Genomic DNA, 10,860 nt, shown 5'->3' with positions numbered 1-10,860 from the left:
ACTGAAGTTTTTTTGGATTATGATTCTGTACACATGTTGGTATTTTTTTGTTGCTTCTGTAGTCATTACTATACAGGAAACATGACACCAGTTGTCACAGTTTTGACTATTGCATGAATTGTCCATTTCACTATCCACATACTTGCCATGGGTATTAAAGCAGACCGCTGTGGAGTAGAAGTACTCTATTTGGATTTTCTTGTGCAGGTGTTATAAAATCAGTCATTAAACGTAATGATTTAAGCAATAAAGAAATAAGTCACAAATAGCCATATCTGTAGTACTGAGTTTCTAAATAAGGGGAAACAATTCAAAAATCATGTTTCCTCATAAGTGAGCCGCTGATCTAGATATGACCTATCTAAGCACTTTATGCATGAACTAACTCCACATATTCAATGTATGTATGACGCAAGCTCCCATGAAATGATAGAAGCGTTTCATGTTTTTTTAAACGCAAGCTTCTTGAGAATAAACCGACAGGGGATCACATAGGCCCCGCATTTGTGACCAGAATGTCATATGTTTAACCGAAACTAATTTCTTTTCATGTCTCCTTTTTTTAACCCTCGCTGCTAGCTGGGAAATACTGACTCTTCCAACACGAAAACAGAACAGTAACAACAATAATAAATGAACTTTGCCCGTCACAAAACTGATCACACTTTCCGCACAGTAGTTGATATAGTAACCACCGAATTGTGACACAACTTTTTGAAGTTTGAAACATTACGAGTAATAACACCCATGTAATCGACTGTCCCAATGGACTCAAAAGTAACCACGCTAGACATATTCAGGTTAGTCGCCGACGAGCTCTGAAAATACAGCTTGTTATGGGAACAATACAATGATTATTTAAACGACAACGAAATTACATAGGCAGAGGTCTATCCCTCCGTCCCTGAACTAAATATCCTTACACCACTGCGAAATAAAGAATTGATATAAATATTTGAAAAGGATAAAAAAACGCAACTACTTTAATGGAAAAAATACTGTATTAACATACATAGCCGTATAAAAAGTAAGAGGGATAATAGGGCACCTTATCTAACCCCCACATTAATGTAAATGTGAAACCATCATCAGTGTCAAAAGAAAATTCATCCGGTGCGCATAAATTACCAATATAACGTGACTGTACAAATGCGTGCATTCTTTTACATTTAAACATGTGACTATCACCGAGATGCATGGTTGCCAATACATTTGCTATCAATTAATGTTTTTACAAATATGCCATGGCTATCCCAACTCAAAAGAGGACGGGTCCACGCAATGCTTTGGGTAAAACTCAAGAGCAAACCGCTACTCATTTCAGAGTTCACAAATCGACTAAAAGTCAGTTAGTTATACGTCTGAATGCCACGGGAAGAGTTGATAACAGACCAAGATCCGGACGTCCATGTATAACGTCGTGATGTAAAGATCGGTTTATTAGGCATGCCCACTTTGACGGCAGCCGAAACGGTATGAAATACCATTGGTAATGGAAAACGTCGAATCCAACAAAAAATTGTTAGAAAGGCAATTTTTTGTCATTAACACCTCAACGTCGAGCACATCATATGGGATGGTTGACGGCACATGTGACTAGACGTTTCCCTTAAAGACGTTGGAGGTCTACGTTCTTCATGGATGAATCTATGTTCATGTTATTTCGATAAGATGGCCGTCTGCGTGTGTACCTGCATGCAGGAGGATCGGTTATGATTTGGGGAGAAATTTACCTTGATTTAAAGTCACCATTAGTGATCATCAACGAAAATTTAACGGCTGTACGCTCCGAGATGAGATCTGGAGGTCTTTCATCATAAGGCGCCATTTGACCTTCCTGCATGATAACACCAGACCACGCTTTACAAAATTTTGTAGGGATTTTCTTGCAACCCAGGACATCGTCTCTTCAAATTGGCCTCCATATTGCCCGATATGTTTCCATTCAAACACCTATCAGATGAATTAGACAGAAAAATTCGGAATCGAGCAAATATCTCTAATAACCTCCGTCACTCAGTCAATGCACTTACAGAGGAATGAGATAACATTCCTCTATGGATAGATGTCCATATGAACTTCATGTCACGCATAATTAGAGACGCTTTAGCTTTGCGGGGAGGGCAAACACTAGATAAGGATTGGTTTGACAACTGTCATTGTTTCAACTTTGTCTTTGGCATCATTTGTTAAAATCTCAGAAAATTTGGTGACGGATGATTCATTATTCAGAGTTAATTATTGCATTTCACATTTAGGCATATTGCGTATAAATATTTTCGATCAAATCGTTAAGTTGCGTTTCGTTATCCTCTTAGTACAATAGCACGACTATTGCATTTCACATTTAGGCATATTGCGTATAAATATTTTCGATCAAATCGGTAAGTTGCGTTTCGTTATCCTCTTAGTACAATAGCACGACTATAGAGCGTTTTGGTAAAAAATGATTGTAAAATATATAAAAGGGATATCCTACAATGAATGGGGGAAAATAGCAAGTTTCTGCTTCTCACAGACAGGTCCATTTCCCGACAATAATGACATTTTATAGAATATCTGTCTGAGATAGAGAAAACTCAATCATGCATGGAGTTTAGATTCGTTTTCGTTTGTACATAATTGCATCATAAGTATATCATTTACTTAATCCTTTGTTGACATTTCTGCAGTTTTTTTTTTTATTTTATCAGAGGTTTTTAGATTTTCCGTGATACGTCAGCGAGATACAAACTCATTTTGATAATGGTTTCACATTGCCACAAATATAAGCATCAGTCTGAAAAAAATCTAGATGTGATTCGTGCTTGAATTTTGAATCATGGCATTTAAGACATATGTGCTCGTCAATCAAAATTAAGAGGAAGATATTATAGCCAAGTAATGAATTAATTTTGTTTCAGGATATTTTGTTTTCAGTGTTCATACCAGATGAAGAAACAGATAAGGTGGTAGATGTATGTCTGGTAACCAGTTGTGAAAACCTACGCAATATACCACTTAGTCGATTCCCAAGGTCATGTTTATGGAGTGTGGATGTTAATGTACCTGTTACTAAACAAAAAATCGATTTTTTTTTCATAATCAAAAGACAAATTATAAAAACTACCGGAATCTTTCGATTTACTGTTCATCAATTAGATACTTATCAAACGGAATCGTTTCAGCGAAATGCAAACGATTCGAAAAGACGTCATGATGTTTTACTATGTAAAGAATTACACTTGCAACAGCAGGGGTATGCTGAGACATGTGCATCAATCATATTGTCAGTAGGGGAAATCTCCCTCAAACAATCCATCATGGATCTGGAAACGTTTCAGAAGGAGACTTACTTTTATTTCCCAAATATGCAACATATATTAAATGTGATAGCAACTATGTTAAGCTACCTACCTTACAAAAGAGAACGTGCATTATGTTTTTTAGTTTTTCTATCAAACCTACCCACCACATCACATGAGTTTCAGACAGCAATGATTCCAAACATCATTAAGGCAGTAGAATGTTCTCATTCACATGATCTTACAAGGTCAAGCATAGATAAAGTTGCATATACTTTATTTCATTTGTACTTCAACTCAGAGGCTTCACATCCGAAAAGTTTTGTGAGATTTTTGGATATTGCATTTCCGATGTTACCATCGTCTTCGTTGATCAAAGTATACAATTCCAGCTGGAACTGGACCAGCACGAGGTGTTCTTTTTCTATCGATGAAAAACACACCGTCTCACTAATAGATTCCTTCCAGGAATCATCAAACATTGCTGAAGATGGGAAACTAATAGAAATCATTTTAACAAATATAACGTTCAAGTCTCTTGTTTATTGTACAGACCATCTCATGAAGAGTGGAACAATGAATGATATAGCAAAGCTTTCACTTCCAGTTATTCTCACTAGAACCAAGATAGAAATAAACAAATCTAGTAAAACGACGGATAAGGATCAATTTAAGAGTCTTTCCGATATATGGACGCTCACGAGTTCCTACTCTAAAGACCCAGAATTCACCGAAGTGGTTTCTTTATTCCAGAGAAGTATTATAAGTGTGATAAAATCAACGGATATGTATGGTGAGAGTGAATACTGGGAAAGACTTTTGGATATCTGCACAAGTGAGGATGCCATACTGTTTCAAAATTCTGAAATACAAGTTACCCTCATGAAAGCTATTTCTGCTACGCAAAATTCGAAAATATGTCCATCATTAGTAAGATTATTGGACACTGACAAGTTTTGCCATCTAGACATTGAAGTAGGGAAATCAATATTGGCAACATGGTTTGACAACATTATCTCCCATCATTGTAAATACCAATGCAAGGTAACCTCTCAGGATTTGTGTTGTGTGTATAGACAACTTGGAAACGTTTCTCGAACGAAATATCTCAAAGAAAATCAAACATTGGTGTCTCCATTGTCTGAAAAGATATACAACATACTCAGGAAGAGAACAATGAAAGAAAACATTCAGACAACTGCTGAAATCGAACAGATAGACGATCCTTTCGCTGAGAATGAGTTCGCTGCTCATATGAAGACTTTAATCCGCGATGGACATGACACAAGGAGCTACTCCGTCAATGAGATTATCATGGACATCAGTGGCAGAACAACTCCAATGTGTATAAACTCTAGGTTAGTATAATTCATCAGAGCCTATTATCAACAGAATGTTTGAGCTGATAACCGGTAGGTTCACAATGAGTTAACTATAAGGCAACTGTGATTAGTTTTCTTTCTTCGGCTTGATTTTGGTGACACTGAAGTAATTGCATATGTAAATCAATGTGTTTCAATGTCACGCAATTCACTGTTTTGTGTCGATGAATGACGAATGATGTTCAAACGCTGCCATTGACCTGAAATAATGAGATGGTCTTACAAAAATCCCTAAATGACTAATGTCCATCCTGCTTGGTGAGAGTAAGTAACTATTTTATGTAAACAAACCTTGAGCGTGCAACAGTACTTTTAATGATTTTGTTGTATAACATGTCTAAATTCTAAAAAATCCACAGCTCATCATTTAGGCAAGAACTATCGAAGTGTATGTTTAATGATTTGCAAAAAGATAATTAATTCCAGCTTTACTATGTTATACTTTTTAAACAAGATTTAATACATAATTCAAACTTGTCTCTTTGAACATATATAAGATTGCGTCAATTTTTAAGCAAGGTAAATGTTAAGAGAAAGATGTCTTTGTAGTTCTCAATGGATTAAATAAGTTTACAATATCAACAAATGGAGGACTATTTACGTAACGACAAACGCAAAAGCACAAGGATAATAAGGATAATGGATAAGAGGCTTCATTTTTATCAACAAAACCCGCAATATAAACTTTGGATAAAATAAAGGTAATGGTATACCCTCGAAAAGAGTATTAGTTTAGTGACAAGAAAACTTCACAATAGATTTTCTATTAAGAACGTCATTATTAACTATATACAAAGCCCTAACGACATGACACTAACACTCAGATAATCTATGTACTTTAAGCTGTAATACTGTAAGGTATCTTGGTAACTAAGTTTTCTTTTTATAATACATTCACACATCAAAGATAATCCTTTTTATCTCTATGATCTGTCCTTGTTTTTCCGCCAGAGTTACCTTGGGATTGTGTAGAAGTCTAATGAAACTGTCTGGTGTAACCCACAACTCACCGGATGAAGACACTGTTATGGTCTTGCTGAAGTGTTCTACACTTTGGAAAGCTTTATTCGATGCCAATGGAACAAAGAAGGAACAACTCGAGCAGGACACGCTCTTTATACATGCACAAATGGCACTGCGCAAAGTAGTGAACAGCATAAGAGACGAAACGGTCAGCTGTAGACTGCTTAGAACTTCAAACATAGTGGCACAGATGAAAACGCTTTTACCTGGTAATACATACAGCCGTTTTGAAGTGCAAACGATTCTTTTAAAATTGAAGACGATTTGTGAGTCAATAGCATCTACGATAAAAAGAATGAACGAAACAAAAAAATCACTTGAAGTGGTTTGCAAGCGTACTGGAGGATTGTTTAAATCAAAAATCGAAACGGTCAAATCTCGTATTCAGTCAGATATTGACTATATAACAGATGGTAGTATGAAATTCGCAGAAATTGAAAAATTTACCAAATGGGTAACAGATACATATGAAGATTTCACAACCATTAATTTCCTCCTGGAATCTCGCATGTATTGGAATGCTGTCGGCAATTTGATGGGTTCAAACTACGACGAATGGTGCGATGTATTGATTGAGAATGACAGAGATGACATGCAGCCAGAGGATGCTGTTGAAGACATTAGATGGTTATTTTCTTCTCATTCTCTGTCTTGTGAAGATGACAAAGACATTTCTGTATTAGTTTTTCGTTCATTTGTCAGCTCTCTTAGCGGACCTGTGCTGGAGATTTACAAGAAATGGTGGGAGAACATTTCGAAACTCGAGGAAACAAGCATTTCAGACATTGCTAATTATTTTCAGTATAAGTGCAATATCCAAGAAGAAATCGATATCGCAAAGCGCGCTCATATAACCTTAAAATCGGAGATGAAAAGAGCATTATTAAACTTTGAAGAATATCCTCACTATGAAAGTAGGTTTCATGCAATTAAAAATGCTTTAAAAGCGTTTAACTTGGATTCAGCGACTGATGTGAAATTTCATTGCGCAATTTGTGCATTTGATACGCTGTTTGAACAGAATACTTGGCTTTTGTTGAGAGATGTTGACGAAGCAGTACAAATTATGAAGGACGCAACACAAGATATTGATGAAGATCTGATCTTGATTATAAGCGAACTTGTACAGTCATCTGCATTGGTAGAATTTATTCGTGAAGTTGTAAATGAGGATCTACGCAATCTAATCGATGCCGTAGAGGAACATTCGGAGCAATTTGTTTGTGAATCGACTGTGTCCGATTTGATCGATATCAAACAATTCTTACTCCCGGTATTGAAAAGCAACCTTGATCAAAACATAAGAGCATTTATTGATGCATTTACAAAAAGTTATGCAAATTGCCAACCAAAACAGATACCAGCAAAAATTCGAGCATGCATGGATAATGTCCATAGTTTAAAGTCGTTATACTATAATGTTGCAAACAAAGAGGAAAATACAAAAGAGATCATCAAAATGATAAATAACGGCGGTGTTTTTCGAATCTATGTAAACAATCAAGTATGCGAGCTCAGCGTTGAGTGCAAACGAGACAAAAAGGTATACCAATACAGCCACTCCCGTCTGAGTGATCTACGGAGCCGTGCGTTACTAATCATGAGTACTGAAGAAAAAAAACATTCTCCTCGAAAGGCACACAGGTCTAAACTGGCAGAACACCTAACACATTTTTCCTCACGTGTTGATATTTTGTTTGCAATAGTAGACAAGATTGACTCACTGATGGCACTCGGGCATTTTGTTTGGTGTACTAGTGCAACGCAGATGATCAAACCACATGACGCAGAAGGTATTCTAAATAAACTGTCGAACGAACTCTCAGAATGGAAATCTCTACTTGAAAATTGTAGAGAACAATTTTTCTTGATGAATTATATATCCTCAGAGCACCTTCCTCTAGTGCAATCATATCTGGAGCGAGGAGATAACGAAACTACGGTTCTAAATATTCTAAGATACGTAAATCCAAATGTAAATCCTTCACATCTTGCTAGTCTCTATGAAAAGTACCATTCAATGACCATGGAAGACAATATAGAAAACAAACTGTATAAAACAGGAAATTGTGTTCAGGATGTTTTTGGGATGATTCCTCCAATAAGAAGAGCCTTTCCAGGAACGGAGCGGAGAAATGTGAAGTTAAGAGACACAGTGTTAGAAGGCAAGCTTCATATTTCTGTTTTAGAGGAAGGCAGTCGGTCAGTACTACATACTGTTCTAGCGCTGTATCAAAATACAACAGGTCTTCTACCAGAATCGAATGAGCTATTATTTTGTACAAAGCAAACGACTCAAGATGAATTATGCCTGTTAGTCAAAAGATGTCGAGGTGTTACAAACACCCAGTCGCAGAAAAGATTATTTTGCATAGTAAATGCAGAACTACTTCCATACGAGCTTCAATTCAAACTTACCAATTTGCTCCAGTACCTTCCCAGGGAAGAAAATTTTCTCTTGGCAATTGTTTGTACTGGAAGAGACCAGTGCACTTTTCTAGAATGGTTCCATGATAACATTTTTGGGATAAGACCCTTAACGGAAATACAATTACGGAATTGTTTAGAAGCAAAATGGCCTAATGTTGTTACTCTTACATCTGACATACCAGGACTTGGAAAAACTGAAACTATATTTGATATTGCATCAGAGCACGACAAAAGCGTAAAAACTCTTCATTTGAGTGGCTTGTTTGACAGAAATAAATTTATAAGACAACTCCTCGATTTGAAATTGAGACCACATCATTTATTGCACATTGATATTGGTATGACAAATGATCCAACGGCTTTGGATTTGTTCCTATTTCAGCTTATTATTACAGGGTTTGTCGCTTCAGGAACAAGTGCCTATGCTATCCCGACAAACTTTGTCTGTATAGAAGTTGCAAACTCAATCAACAATATTTTAATCGATAGTTTGCCGACAGCAGTTCATTTCAAACGCATAGATCTGCAGTGGAAAGAATATTCAAATATGAAAATTCCCTCCGATATAAACAGTCCTTTGCAAGTAGTGTGCCAATACTTGCACTATTTGGACACTTCCAAAATAGACAACACGGACATATATTTCCACGGCAGCAGTAAGGTGCTTCCTTTGAAAAAAAAGCTATGCATTCAATTGCTTCAAAAATATTTCTCATCGGCAAGCGATATGTCATTCACATTAGTTGAAATTTTCATCAAAGTTCTTGCCGAACAACTGAAAAAGATGTCTGCAAGTATATTCTTTCGACAATCGAGCATCAGAGCAATACTTGGAGACAACGTTGACAGCACCTTGAAGTCAAGTCTAGTCCGAATAATGGTTGACGTTTCAAAGGAATTTGCAACCAGATCGATAGGTACCTGTCGTTCTTCACAGGCTGCCGTCGTCTTAAATACTCGGATTGAAAGTGAAAATACTGAGCAATTAAGCACTGCATCAATCCTTGCACAGAGAGTTCAGGGAATGATTCAATGGAAGAGAGCAATCACCTTGTTGTAATATTCCACCATGATATGCAAACGGTGTCAGCTTTGTTCAGGAAACTATCTCAAGTACCAGAAAACGTAAAAAACCTGTTTCAAAGTCAGATGAAGAAAACATTTGATAATCTAGAAAAGGCGTCAGTTGAGGACCTTCAGCGTATTATTGTGAGATTTACGTGCACAGGTTCTCCTAGAGAGGACATGCTTACCTCATTGGCATCATCGTACGCGTTGACACCTGATAATCTTCTGAAAATGATCTTGGTAGTTATGAGACTGCAATCAAATGTTCCAGTGGTAATTATGGGTGAAACAGGATGTGGAAAGACGTCGCTAGTCAGATATCTAGCGACCATTACTGGAATAGAATTGGATATTTTAAGCATTCATGCTGGAACATAGAGGAGGAAATTGTCTGTAAAATTGACAGCATTCAAAAAGTAGCACATGCTAATTTATCTGCTCATAGATGGGTGTTTCTGGACGAAATAAACACATGTGATCACTTAGGTGTTATTACAGATTTACTATGCCACCATCGGTATCATGGGAAATCACTGTCGCCTAATGTATCAGTAGTAGCAGCATGCAATCCATATCGCCTAAGACATGCAGATTCAGTTTATACTGAAGGATTACAGGGGAAACTAAAGGAAGATGAGCTTTCCAGATTGGTGTACAGAGTTCACCCTCTTCCGGAATCACTTATAGATTTTGTTGGGATTATGGAAGATTAAGTGATACAGATGAACAAAGATACATCAAAACAATGGTCGGAAATGTACTGAAACCACAATTATTCTCAACCATATTTTCTGAATTATTGGGTATGTCCCAGAAGTTTACTAGGGATTTGGAAGATAAAGACTACTCAGTAAGCCTTCGGGATGTCGACAGGACAATACGACTTGTCAAATGGTTCACTGACATCTTATCAAGAAAGGATGTTCACTGCAAAGATATCGTAAAAGAAAGCAATTATTTTGGCAATGGCAATGTCTTATCAAAGCAGGATATGTAGCGTAACTAAACGGAAAGAATATGTGCGTGATATGGCTTCTATCTTTTTTAAGCACCATGTGGACGTTGATGAAACTCACATCATGCAGATAATAACAACTGAGCAAAACGACATACTCGACAGAATGGAGTTACCGGATGGAATAGCGCGAAATACAGCACTACGGGAAAATGTATTTGTGATATTTGTTAGCATTTTGAACCAAATCCCGGTGTTTATAGTTGGTAAACCAGGCTGCAGCAAATCGCTATCCATGCAACTCATCCGTAGTAACTTGCGCGGAAAAGATTCGAAAAATGACTTCTTCAAGATGTTACCACAGCTGTTTTGCGGTACCATTTCAAGGCTCCGAATCGTGAGCCATCTGGGATTTGTAAAGTGTTTGAAAAGGCAAAAGGATCTAGGGAGCGAAACAACATACAACAGTGATGGCTGTCAGTTGTCATTCTAGATGAAATAGGTCTTGCGGAAATATCAAGGTTTAATCCTTTGAAAGTACTTCATGGCTTACTAGAGCCTGGCGGTAAAAGGAACCCAGATGTTGATTATGCAAATATGAATTGGGCTCTAGACGCTGCTAAAATGAATCGTGCATTACAACTCTCCAGACCTGAAATGGATGCTGAAGAACTATATGAAACAGCTGGGATCAAATGAGCCAATCATTGACAAAAGT

At 37.0% G+C, this 10,860-nt stretch overlaps 1 pseudogene; it reads left to right on the top strand.

The window, feature by feature from the left end:
• Window positions 1–3,860: 3,860 nt before the first annotated feature.
• LOC132564008 (E3 ubiquitin-protein ligase RNF213-like) lies at window positions 3,861–10,841 on the top strand (annotated as a pseudogene).
• Window positions 10,842–10,860: the final 19 nt, after the last annotated feature.

The sequence above is a fragment of the Ylistrum balloti genome, unplaced genomic scaffold, assembly GCF_031769215.1.
Source record: "Ylistrum balloti isolate Yb309-2 unplaced genomic scaffold, AGI_CSIRO_Ybal_v1 Utg371968, whole genome shotgun sequence".
In the NCBI taxonomy this organism is placed as follows: domain Eukaryota; kingdom Metazoa; phylum Mollusca; class Bivalvia; order Pectinida; family Pectinidae; genus Ylistrum; species Ylistrum balloti.
Note: the sequence above shows the minus strand (reverse complement) of the source record. Positions and strands in the feature narration are given on the sequence as shown.